Source organism: Molothrus aeneus, chromosome 10, assembly GCF_037042795.1.
Source record: "Molothrus aeneus isolate 106 chromosome 10, BPBGC_Maene_1.0, whole genome shotgun sequence".
Taxonomy (NCBI): Eukaryota; Metazoa; Chordata; class Aves; order Passeriformes; family Icteridae; genus Molothrus; species Molothrus aeneus.
In genome coordinates, this window is record NC_089655.1 from 22,826,829 (window position 1) to 22,839,203 (window position 12,375).

Sequence of the window (12,375 nt, forward strand, 5' to 3'; positions counted from 1 at the left end):
AAGATGCAAGCACCTGCATATTCCTAAACTGGCAGGAGATATGAGGGTTTCGTCCTGTCTAACAGAGTTAGTTTGAAAATAACTTGGGTTACATTAAATGTGAGTAAAAATATGGGCAGGAATAAAAATCATTTTTGTATCTCATTAAAAACAAAGCCAGCAATAGCTTTTATTCATAATCTCCTTAGACCTTTTTTTTTTTTTTTTTTTTGTAGCTGGTGTTAAGTTTCAATGATTTTCTGTAAAAGATGCATGTAGGAATCTCAATAGGATAAGTTGTGCTTATAAGGACTTTGTTGTTTCCAGGTTTGTTTTCCCTAGGATGAAGAAACAGAGAAACAGGGAAAAAACCAAAATTTATTTTAAATTAAGAAAAATAGTTCTACTTTTCTAAGCCTTACTCTTCTTATTTCACGGTAAATACTTTCAAAGACAAACAGTGGGATCGCAGTGTTATTTAGGATTAGCAGAAAAGCTTAAATTTAGCCTAATTCCTTTGACACAGTGAAAGGTTTATCAGTGGTGATATTGGGAAAAAAATCTGTAGGAGGGTTGAGAGATTTTGGAAAACGTAACTCATGACATGCTAATAACTGCATTATTTTCTATGCCAAATTTAAATAATCTGCCTCATTCCATAAAGAAATATTTAATTTGAAAGCAACGTCATATGAACATCTTTTAAATGTCTTTCTTTGAACAACTGCAACCAAGCTGATACTGGGAGTGAAAACCAAAGAGATGGAAATGCAAAGTGTTCATTTAAAAAAAAAAAAAAAAAGAAAACCCAGTTCATTTCTATACCTGCATTTCTTCCCCTTCATTTCGAAGGTAGGAACCCTCTAAGGAGAACAATTAAATATGAATAAGAATAAAGATGGGCAAAGTTAACACGAAATATTAATTCTGACAATTCTGAAATTCGTAAAAATTGTGACATTTCTACTTGAAAAACATCAGTCTCTTTCCAACATGCCTATTGATGAGCCTGGGCTGGTGCTGAGCTGGAGCTCCTCATTCCCACAAGCCAGGGGAGTTTGCTGCAGGTGGATTTCTCCTTCCCTTGAAAGAGCTCCCCACTGCTCCTGGCTCAGGTGCACAAATCTCCCAACTCCTGCTTCTGAGGAGAGAGAAAAAAAAAAAGCCCTGATTTGCCCTGGGATAAGTTCTCAGATCTTCAGAGCAGTGAATAATTGATGACAGCCCCGTGCTCAACTCACAGAGGGAGCACAGCCGTGCCAAGGGAAGGAGCTCTGGGTTTGACGCACCGGGCACGGGATGCGGAAAGAGAAATGAATGAATGTAAATTTAAAGAAATAAATGAATGCAAATTTTACTGTGGGAGCTCCCCTGTATCCTGCAGGGAAAGGAGCTCCAGCCCAGGCTGAAGGGCAGCAGGCAGAGGTGAAGGTGCAGCTCAGGGGCAGGGAAGGGCTGCAGAGGTGTCTTGGCTCCAGGAAGAGTTCTCCAGTTGTCCGTCACAACTCAGCTCTGAACAACCTTTGGAATGACTGAGCACTCCCTACATCACACATTCCTCATGGAACCAGGGAGTTCTCAAGTCAGGGTGAGCCCTGACAGACCTTGAGACCCTCCTTGTCCTCTTGCTGCTGTTGGATTGGAAACAGCAACATTCCGTTCCAAGATCATCTTATTCCCGTATTCCCCGAAGACGCCTCAGCCCTACTGAGTAAAGGTGCAGTTCAGCTCCAAGGCGCTGGAAAGCCAGCCTGAGACTGGGGAAATAAAATTTCATCCCTCCAAGTGCCAGCACAAGGACCACGGCTCAAGGGAATGCAGTTTTGGCAATACTGCAGGCATTTCCAGTGTTTAGTGGAAGTTTCTCCCTACTGACCAATAATTCCAAGCAGAGAAATTCTCCTGTTAGCAGAGTGATCCTTCCCTGGCATCAGCCAGACCATTTGAAATGTGTTGCCTTCCACCATATGCTCCCTCAGTAGAAAAATAAAGGGAAATATTTAAAACATTACGCTTAAAAACCCGAGATCTTCCCTCCTTAATTTGGCAGTTTGCAAAACATGGCATTTGTGAGAATCTGGCACCGCAATTGTCAGAGCATCTCCATCAAGACAAGAGCAGAAAACAAACTCCCTGGCAGCAGCAGGCACAGCTGTGGTACCCACTCCCTCCCTCTCCTTCCTACCAGGGAGTGCTTTTTTTAGCCTAAACTGTTTGTGTGATTAGAGGGGGGAAAAATGTGAGATTAGCAATGTCTTATTAAAAAAAGAAAAGGCCTTTAAATGCAGTTCAGGCTTCTGCAAAATAACTCTTCACAAACTTGGCAGTTGCTCTTAAAAAAAAAAAAAAAAAGAAAAATTAAAAATCAGCCACCTGCCATCTGGAAATAACTTACAATAATGACAAAAGAATTAAATGTATTAAAAAAAAGAATTGTTTCTGCATGAAAAAAATATTTTTTGGCCACTTCCACCTCCCAAGGGGACTGCTGACAGCATGGACCCTGCAGAGGGAGTTTAGTGCCACTTAATTCTGATTTTGGATGTTTTGGGTGTTCACCTGAGCTTCCCAGACCATCCCTCCAGTGCTGCAGGTCTTTAAGGGAGACTAAATTAAAAGCAGCACCACTGAAATAAGATTAGGTTGCTTATGGCTGCACAAGCAGTTTCTGTGCATTGGACTGCTGATTATAATGTTTCTTTTAATGCCATTTATTTGCATATCTTTGGGTGTATTATGCAGCTTTGCAATTTCTTAGCAGGCATTTGGAAACTATTATCCATTATTACTTCCTTAAAATCACAGCACTTAAATCAGGTCACCCAGCTGTTTAGCATCTGATAACAAGATTAGAGGGATTGATTGTGCTCTCTGTAAGGCTGCAAATACCTATTAATCTAGGAGCCTTTGGAAGTTCATCAAAATGATATTTTTCTTCTGAGAATGTTATAAACAGTTGAAAATACATCCATAATTTGCAATGGGTATTTTAGGCTCTAAGGTACATTATTCTTTTTGAATACTAATCTTTTTAGCTCTTGCTGTAATTATTATAACTTCACATAGTGGACAGTTAATACTTCAAGTTTCTGCTATTTAGTATGGTGGAGCTGTCCCCGTTTTCATTAATTCCATCAATCAAACTTAACTCTCCTCCACCTCTAAGAAATAATTATAATTATTTTTATGACCATATATATGCTAATGCAAGAACTATTTCATGACATTTTAATTAATTCTCAAAATGCTTATGGACTCAAGGCTGACATTGTCTTGGAATGAGTGGTGCAGAGAAAAAAGTCAAATTATAAAGTTTATGGCTTTTATATATGGAATAAAGCAGGAAATACTGGCAAACACGATCAGAGCTATCTTGGTAATTCATTTACTTTTTAATTCTCTTCTGTGTAATTATAAACTTAAATGTTTTGCTTTCAACGTGGTGTAAATCTACATTTTTGAAAACTTTGACACATGGACTTTTAACTTTTTTTTAAACTTTTTTGCATCTTCTCTCGCCTTGATCTTTTCTTTGTTTTTAATTTTGTTGGTACACTCTGGCACCCAACTCCTGTCTTCACTGTAAGAAAACAAGCGAAGAAACTCTGAAGATGACAAAATGGTTTTGTGTAAATGGAAACTAATTAGCAAATAGAAACAACTCTGACTTTCAAAGGTATTTTAAGGCACATCAATGCCCAGAGCAGAACTTGCTGAAGTCAATTAAAAATGTGTTTGAAAACCAATTGGATATTTTGAAAAAGAAAAAGAGCAGGAAGAAAGTTTCCAGATTTTTGACTTGGCTTTGAATTTCTTTGCTTCACCTCTGACTCTCAGCTATAAGCAAAGAATAATGTATTGATATTATATATCAATTATATATATTGATATTTCAGAGTCATAAGTGACCCTCTGGTGACACAGCAGTCATTTTGATGGCACTGATTTATTGAGAAATTGGGTTTTTGGAGAGCTGCAGAGGGGTGGGAGGAGAAGGCACATTGTGATGTTTGCTGCTCTGTACCCAGATGGAAATGCCCAAACTGAAAGATAAAAAATATCCCTGCCCTTGGTGGGGATGTTGGAACTGGTGATCTCTGCATCCATTCAACCCAAAGCATTCTGAGATTTATAAATTAAAAACTAGACAGAAAATCTGACACAAAATTATAAAATTAGGCAAAAATCTGCACCTTCAATCCCCTTTTGACTGAGCTCCCAAGGGAGCTGCCCTGCCCCAGCCTGGGAGGTGCCTCCAGCCCTCCCAGTGCCCTTTGACAGCTCCAGGTGATGCCCATGGACCTGCTGAGTGAGCCAGCCCTTGCCTCAGGTTAGATTTAAACTCTTCAGATCCTTCTCCTTTCCCTCCGAGGCTCGAGCTCCCCTCTTTGTGCTCTCAATTCCCGCAGCCTCCTCTGACACCCCAGCGAGGCAGCGGAGGAATCTGGGCCCTGGGAAACTTCAGAATCCGGGGATTTCACAAATATTTGCTTTATAACAACAAACAAGGGTGAGCACTGAGGATGTGAAATATGTGCCAGCACTGGCCCAGGAGGTTTTCCAGGGAAGGATCCTGCAGAACCAACAATGTCATTTCTTTTCCCACTCATCATTAGCAATCCCTGTGTCAGCACACGTTGTGCTCCTTGGCCCTTTGCTGTCAAACAAGCACTGAGGGCAAACTCTCTGAGCTCAGCCATTTCTGGGGCACTGCACTTCTTGCCCTTACCCATGAAAAACCTAAAAAAAAGATGTCAATTGTCAGAGTTTGGAGGGAGGCAGGAAAAATCCAGATGTTTATTCCTGCAGGGCAGCTCCAAGGGGGCGGATTCTGGCCTGGCAGCGGTGGCACATCTGGCGGAACCCAAATTTTGTGTCTGTGCCAAATCTCCCTCCCTCCCTCCCTGCACAGCTCAAGCAGCTTTTCCTCATCACCCCTCTCAGCACTGATGGCCTTTCCTGCAGAAATCAAAATTTTGCTCTTCCAGCCTCTCAGATCTGGTGCCTGCCAAGCCAAAGGACACTCAGCAGCTGCTGCATCAGAGGCAACATCTGCAAAATTCCCATGATGGGCTGTTTTGCTTTGCTCAGGTGTGAGGGATGAGGATTCCATTTTTTGGTGTCCAAGGGGGAATGCTGCCGGTTGCAGCTCACCTTGGCTGTTTATTTCCCTTCTATTCTGCTTAAATTAATTCCTAATCTCTCCCCTCTCACACAATTTTGAGCTGAAAGCAGCCCTGGATATTTTTTTTGGGTGGTTTGTTGGGTCGGTGGGAGGATGTGAGCATCTCTTGGAAATTCTGCAATCAATTCTGCAATCTGCAGATTGAAATGAGTTCCATCACCCTCGATCTTGATCTTGAGGGGTTTTTTTTTTGTCAATAATTATTTCTAACCTAATGGAATTCCTGTAGGGAGAGTTAATTTTAAATGTTTATAGTTAGTGCCTGGATACAGACTGCTACATCACCTTCCAGGTCTCTCTCTGGGGTATTCAGTAATAATAATAGTAATAATAATAGCAATTATTATTATTATTATTATTATTATTATTATTATTATTATTATTATTATTATTATTATTATTATTATTATTATTATTATTATTTCATCAAACTTTCTGTTTTTTTTTTCTAAGGACAATTAATTCTGAATTGTTGTTTTTTTGTGGTTTTCTGGGGTTTTTTCACATCACAGTAGGTATAAACCTTGGTATTCCTCTAGTTCTCAAGTGCTGCTGTTTTTTATTAAAAGAACCAGAAAAAAACACCCACTTGCTGCTTTTATTGACTGATACTTGGTAGGGTTCTTTATGAAGGCAGTGCAGAAAAAAATGAACAGCAGATTTTCAGGTGAGCATTTTGTGTGGCATGGTTTGTGTTTGAGCAGAGCACAAACTTCCAATGTTTGATCCAGCCTTGTGTCCAACCAAAGCAGAATCCTGTGATTCTGGCAATGAAAAGTCACCTCAGTGAAGAAATAACTGGTAATATACAATATTTCTGTATAAACAACCTCACCAAAAATACTCCAAAACACCCTGTTTCTTTTTTAACAACAGTGATCTAAAACATGCAACATTTTAAATTAATTTCTGCAAAAATCCGTGGTATTAAAAATGTAAATGTGAGTTTTATATGGAAGGAAATAAATGACAGGAGCTTCTGCTACCTGAAGATGAAATTGCATGTAGATGTGATTGAGACTTTGAAAAACAAGAGTCACGTGCAGATAGATGATATTTAATGGCTCATGGAAGCTCAGTTTGGAGAATGATGTAAATGTGTGTCTAAATCGAAACCCACAGCACTCCAAGCACACCAAGCGGTGCCTGGAACACTTCAAAAACCTCTCAAGGAAACACAAAGGTCAAGCAGGTCCAATAAATAACATGGAAGTGATAGTGGAGGAATTGGTGCCAAAACTGCAGGGATTTGTGCATGGGACTGTAATGAAATTTCTGAGGATCTCAGTGCAGGTGGCAAATGCTGCTCGTGGACTCAGTGAGCTGCACAGAACTGCTCAGACTCAGCAAACAACTGCAAAAACCTCAAACTGTGTTCTTAAGGAGTTCAGGTCCCAATAAATTGGGGTTTTTCTGTCATATTTTGGTTCCCCAGGCTGTCAGAAGGTGAATTTTGCTCCAGGAGGTGTCTCAGAGCTTGACTGCTTTGAACCAGCCCTGGGGCTGTGATCTGTTGGAGCTGGGGGTGTGAACCTGAGTTCAGAGCTCTGCTGGAAGAACTTTCATGTGTCTGTGTTTCCCATCCCTCCCCCTTCTCCACCCACCCATCCCGTGGCTTCACAGCACCAATCCCATGCCAAGCAAGGTGAATTTTAGGGCAGAACAAAGTTATTCTTCATTTCATCCCTGATCCTGCATTCCCAATGCATGAAGCAAATTTATGCTTGAATTTCTGCCAGACCTCACTGCTAAAATGCTTTTTCTTTCTGCTTCCCTTCTCCAGTTTCCGGTAATATTATGGGGGGAAAAAAAATTATTTTTCTTTGTGATATTTTCTAGGTAATATTTTCTAGATAAATATTTTCCATTTTCTCTGGTATTGTTTTCTTCTTTTTAATAAAGAAAAAACTGTCACTGAAACCATTTCCAGAGGAAGGGACTGTTGGTATTCAGAAGAAAAGCCTTTTAAAAATAGCTTTTCTTGGCTGCTTATAAATCTTTATCATCACTAAACTCCAGTAATCAAATAAGAACAGTTAAAACACTTCAAGAAAAAAAAAACAAAAAACCTCTCCAGCAACCCCAGTAGCTTTAATGATCTGGTAAAAGACCAAACAAATAGACATAATTATCATAAAAAAGCTATTACACAACTTTTGTCATTGGAATTGTTTATGGGATAGAAATTAAAGTACTTACAGCCAGCAGAGGTTTCCTTTGCTCTCAGCCACTGTCCCTTCCTGCTGAGCTCAGTGAAGCCTTTGGGGCTCTTTCCCTGGGTAATGAAACCCATCCTGGTCTCTTACCGGAGGAAAAAAATCTCAATTTAGTGATTTCTTATCCCTGTTTCTGTACCAGAGGAAAAAAAAATCTCAATTTAGTGATTTCTTATCCCTGTTTCTGTACCAGAGGAAAAAAAAATCTCAATTTAGTGATTTCTTATCCCTGTTTCTGTACCAGCTGACAACACTCAAGGACTTGTGTCCATCTGCATCCCCAGGTATTCCTCACTAGCACCTAAATTCCTTAAAGTCTCTGGTGAGAAGATCTCTTAAGATATTTATATTTATATTTATATTTATATTTATATTTATATTTATATTTATATAGTTATAGTTATAGTTATAGTTATAGTTATACTTATACTTATACTTATACTTATACTTATACTTATACTTATACTTATAGTTATTTATATATGAAAAATTAATTTCTATAAATATATCTATATATAGATTTATGAATAGATTATATATTTATGAGTACATTAACATTTATTAGTTAAATATTAAAACATATATAGTATATTACTATTTATAATTTTAAAATATTTAATAAATAGAGAAAAGAGTTTTTATATAAGGAATAATGTAATCTCAATTCCCTGTTTTCAATGATATGAAATAGTCCTGGCTGAAAACCCCATACATTATGAATTAATTTGTTTCAATTTAACCCTCTGTGTACTAGGGAAGGCTTTGCTTTTGGAACCTGTGCTGCCCATTGGAGTGGAGTTAAAGCTTTTCCCCTAAATTTACCCTCTAAGTATTTCTGTTCTTCTTCTAAGCAGCAAAATACCTCATAAAATATCCATTTTTACTCTAATACACACAGAGATTAACTAATTTCCCTTTTCCCAGTGCAAAACATGCAACAAACTCTGTTCACAGGGCAGAGGTAACTTTTAATGAGTGGATAAATAGTGGGTTTTCATTTAGGGATTTTTCAGTGGTTTTGCCAAATGTTTCAAGGTTTGTTCCTCTTGTTTGTGTTTTGAGTAGGCTTTGAATTCCTTTTCTTTTTTTTTTTTTTTTCAATTTAAACTTTTAAAGCCAAGAACTCTGTACTCAGTATTTATTCCCGCTGCACTTTGCTGCCCCAAACAGGCATTTTAAGGACAGGTTTCTTTTTGAAAGAAAAGATTTGCCCCATAAATCAGTCCCCACATAAAACTCCCAAGGAACAAGTGATAGGTCAGGAAGAAATGAACTGATGGTGAGAATTTGGATTTCTCCCTCTCTAATCCCAGTTTTAACCATTTTTATGCCTCCTTCTAGACTGAACTTCATTCTAACCTCTAAGTGAGCTTGGACTGGGGGTGAAAAAACCTAAAGAAAAAAGAGAGAACAAAATGCAGGTAATCCTTGGAAGACCCTGCTGCTTTTTATTGCCTCTGGGTGGAACCCTGGCATAAATAAAAATATCCTGGCTGCAGGCTTTAATGCAGAATTTATTGTGAAGAAAACCCAAGGTGGATACACTAATGAAGTAACATTTGCTGCTACTAAATTTAAGGAAGGGAAAAAAAAAATCAATAATTGCTGCATTGCATCAGTGCATTAAAGAGTACTCAAGAAAAAATATGAAGTGCCATGTAAGTGTCAATATATGACATTATATCGGTTTAATACATGTAAGCAAGATATAATAAATATAATAAAAAGCTTTTTAGGACAAATAGATGGGCTCAGTAACCAAGGATCAAAAAACCTGCCCAGGAATGTTGACATCTTTTCAAAGGTGTTGCAGATGATTATAATTGTGAGGAACCTTAACTTCTTCTACATAGTTTTGTGGGAAACACAGATTTTTGGAGAGTTGATGGACAGAAATATTAATTTTGAATGTGATATAAACTAATGGTTATAAAACACAGAGGAAATTGTTCTGTCCCAGAAGAAAATGGAAATTAGTTTTGATATTCTGGTAAAAACCACATTATCACCTTGGTGGGGTTAAACATTTGCTATAAAAGGCTGTGAAATTTGCTGCATTTTGCTAGGTTGAGGTTGATATCGGAAATGTTGCAAAACCAAGGACGGGGCTCAAGAGATCCATTGCCAGATTTCCATACCCAGATTTCCATACCCAGATTTCCATGTCCATACCCAGATTTCCATGTCCATACCCAGATTTCTGCTGCTGTTGATGATTCAGGGTTGGTGGGGTCCTTTTGTAAGTCCTTGTCCTTTGTATCTGCCCTGTCCTGGGGAGATCCGTCCTTCTGTCCCCATTAATTCCCCAAAGAGCAGGATGAGGGAAGTGTCTCTGGAGTGGAGGAAGCTCTGAAGAGGAAGGAGCTGCAGGATTATTATCAGCAAAAAAAAAAAAAAAACCCCAGGGTGAACTCCTGTTGCAGGGTGAGCAGACATTGCAGGAGAAATCAGCTGAAGGTTGAGAAAAACGAATCTCAAAAATCCTTTCACGCCTTGCAAGGCGACGTCACCACCCCTCAGGGACACACAGGTGGAATTTCCCTTTTCCATTCTTCCCAAAAGGGCCCTGAGGACAGGTTTCTATTTGCAGCAGGCACAGGACGAGGGGATGATTTCCCAAGTGAGAACCTACAATACGAGCAGAGGAAATAATGCCTGGTGGTTTCCAGATGACAAGTGGCAGCAGAGATTCCTGCCATGGGCTGAGGGGTGTCAGGTTCTTCAGGGCAGCGAGCAGGGCTTGGCTGGAGAGAAGCAAAAAGGTGAGAAAGGGCCCAGGGAGAGTGGCAGGGGGAGAGGAGAGGCAGACAAGGTGTTGGATGAGGTGAGGATGATCTTTCTCACCTCTGCTAGGGGGGCTGTGAAAATGAGAGGGAGCAGAAATAGGGAAAGGTGAGAGATGGAGCCTCTTCCCATCCCAGGGATGGCAAACTGGGGTGGCAGCAGCAGCCATGGCAAACTGGAAGAAGAGTGGGGAAGAGGTTTTAGGGTGACTTCTGTGATGATTTATTTAAAAAATATGGATATTGATCTAGTACCAATATCCAACTGTGACAGACAAAGACTCTCTGGCAGTTTAAAGTTAGAAAGTGTGTGTTTATTGTGGGATGGCTCCCAAATACACACCCAATTTACAGGTGATTACAGAGTCCTTTCATCTATACAAGTATTGAATACCCAAAATACAAATCCATATTCATAACTTTGGTACATCCCATTCCCAATATGGATATTGATCTAGTACCGATATCCAAAAACTCTCTAAAAGTTTAGAGTTAGAAAGTGTCTGTTTATTGTGGGATAACTCCCAAATCCACACCACAATTTACAGGTGATTACAGAGTCCTTTTATCTATAAGTATATAAGAGTATCTATAAGTATATAAGAGTACTGAATACCAAAAATACAAATGCATATTCGTAACTTTGGTCCATCCTGTTTCCTGCTTTGTATGGTAATTAGTTGAAAAGCCATTAAGCATGCATAGTTTATTCCTTGTAATGGGTCAGTGGTCCCTTTCATGGGGAGGGGTCCCAAAATGAGGAAGTGAATGAAGTCTTCCTCGTTCTGACCTTTCTACCTTTTCAATGTAAATCTGACAAAGGAAGCCTTGGTAGAAGTCCCATTCTCATCTTCAACTGGTTTCAGAGCAGAGAAGGCCACAATTGTCTTATGTTCCCAAAAGCCATTTATCAGTCTCCATATTCTTCATTACAAACCCAGCTAACCAAACATTGTGTTGACGAGCAATCAATTATTAGTTAACTACTAACTCATAACTTCATCAAGGCCTACCCATTTGTTTTAATTAACTCCAATAAAGCTTGTCTCTAACTAAAATCTTAGCTCCTCTAAAATCTCTAAATTCCTTAAAGTTTATGTCTCAGTGAGCCAGAGAGAAGTTTGATGAGGGGATCCATGTTTGATAAAGGGATCCATGTTTGATAAGGGGATCCATGTTTACCCCTGAAAGAATTTCCTACCAAAGTTATTGACACAGAAACCAAGAAAGAAAGAAAGAAGGAAAAATAAGAGAAACCTTCAACTGACTGTTCCAATGAGCACTTTGTTTGTCTCTTGTGACCAATGAGTAAAGTGTAAACTTATGAGCTTTGTAGGACTTAATAAAAAGCATGCATGCTTTTATAATAAAAACAGTTTGAAGCCTTCTGAAAATGGAGTGTGTTGCTTTATATTGTCTCCAGCTCCACTCGGACAGAAGAAAAGGTGGATTTTGGTGAAATGCAGAGAAAGCAGAAGAGAACGAAACAGCAACATTGGAAAATCAACATTTTGCTCTCTTTGATCTTTGTGAATCTCCCCACAGCCACACATTTTATCATCTTATCCTTGTCTCCCCTGCTATTTCCCTGCCTTGGCAAGCACAATATCAGATTTTTTCTTTGTTTATTTGTTTTAAGGAATTTCGGCTGCAAGACCAAATGCTACTTTGAGTCCAAACTTGACGTGGCTGTGATGGTTTTGGCTCTTGGGGTGGGGAGCTGAAAGTTGATGAGAGGAGAAGATGCTGCAGGTTGAGCTGGGAAGTGCCTGCCATAGCAGCTTTCCAGCCTCTCCCCACTGATTATGGCTCTGTTGCTTGATTGAGTTCAGGAAGGAGATTTTGACTTTAATTTTTCATCTGTGATTCACTCAAAAATCACTGTGTGCTGTATTATGTAGGATACACTTGCACACATATCCTAAATATATGGGACAGGCACTATTGAACAGGGAAACAGTGGAAAAGGAAAAGTGGAGAAACAGACACAGAAAATGAGGAATTTGAATAATTTTGTTCTAGGAGGAGTTGCATGGCACAGCCATGAAGTACAAGGCCACTGAAGATCTCTTTTAAATGCATGCATCCAAGATAAATCTAAAAAATATTTATTTTTATTTTGTTTTCTTCCTTTAAATGAAAAAATCATACCCTTCATTTTGATAAAAATGCTTCACCCTGTAGTCTGAAATAATTTGCTCTGTTAGTCCTC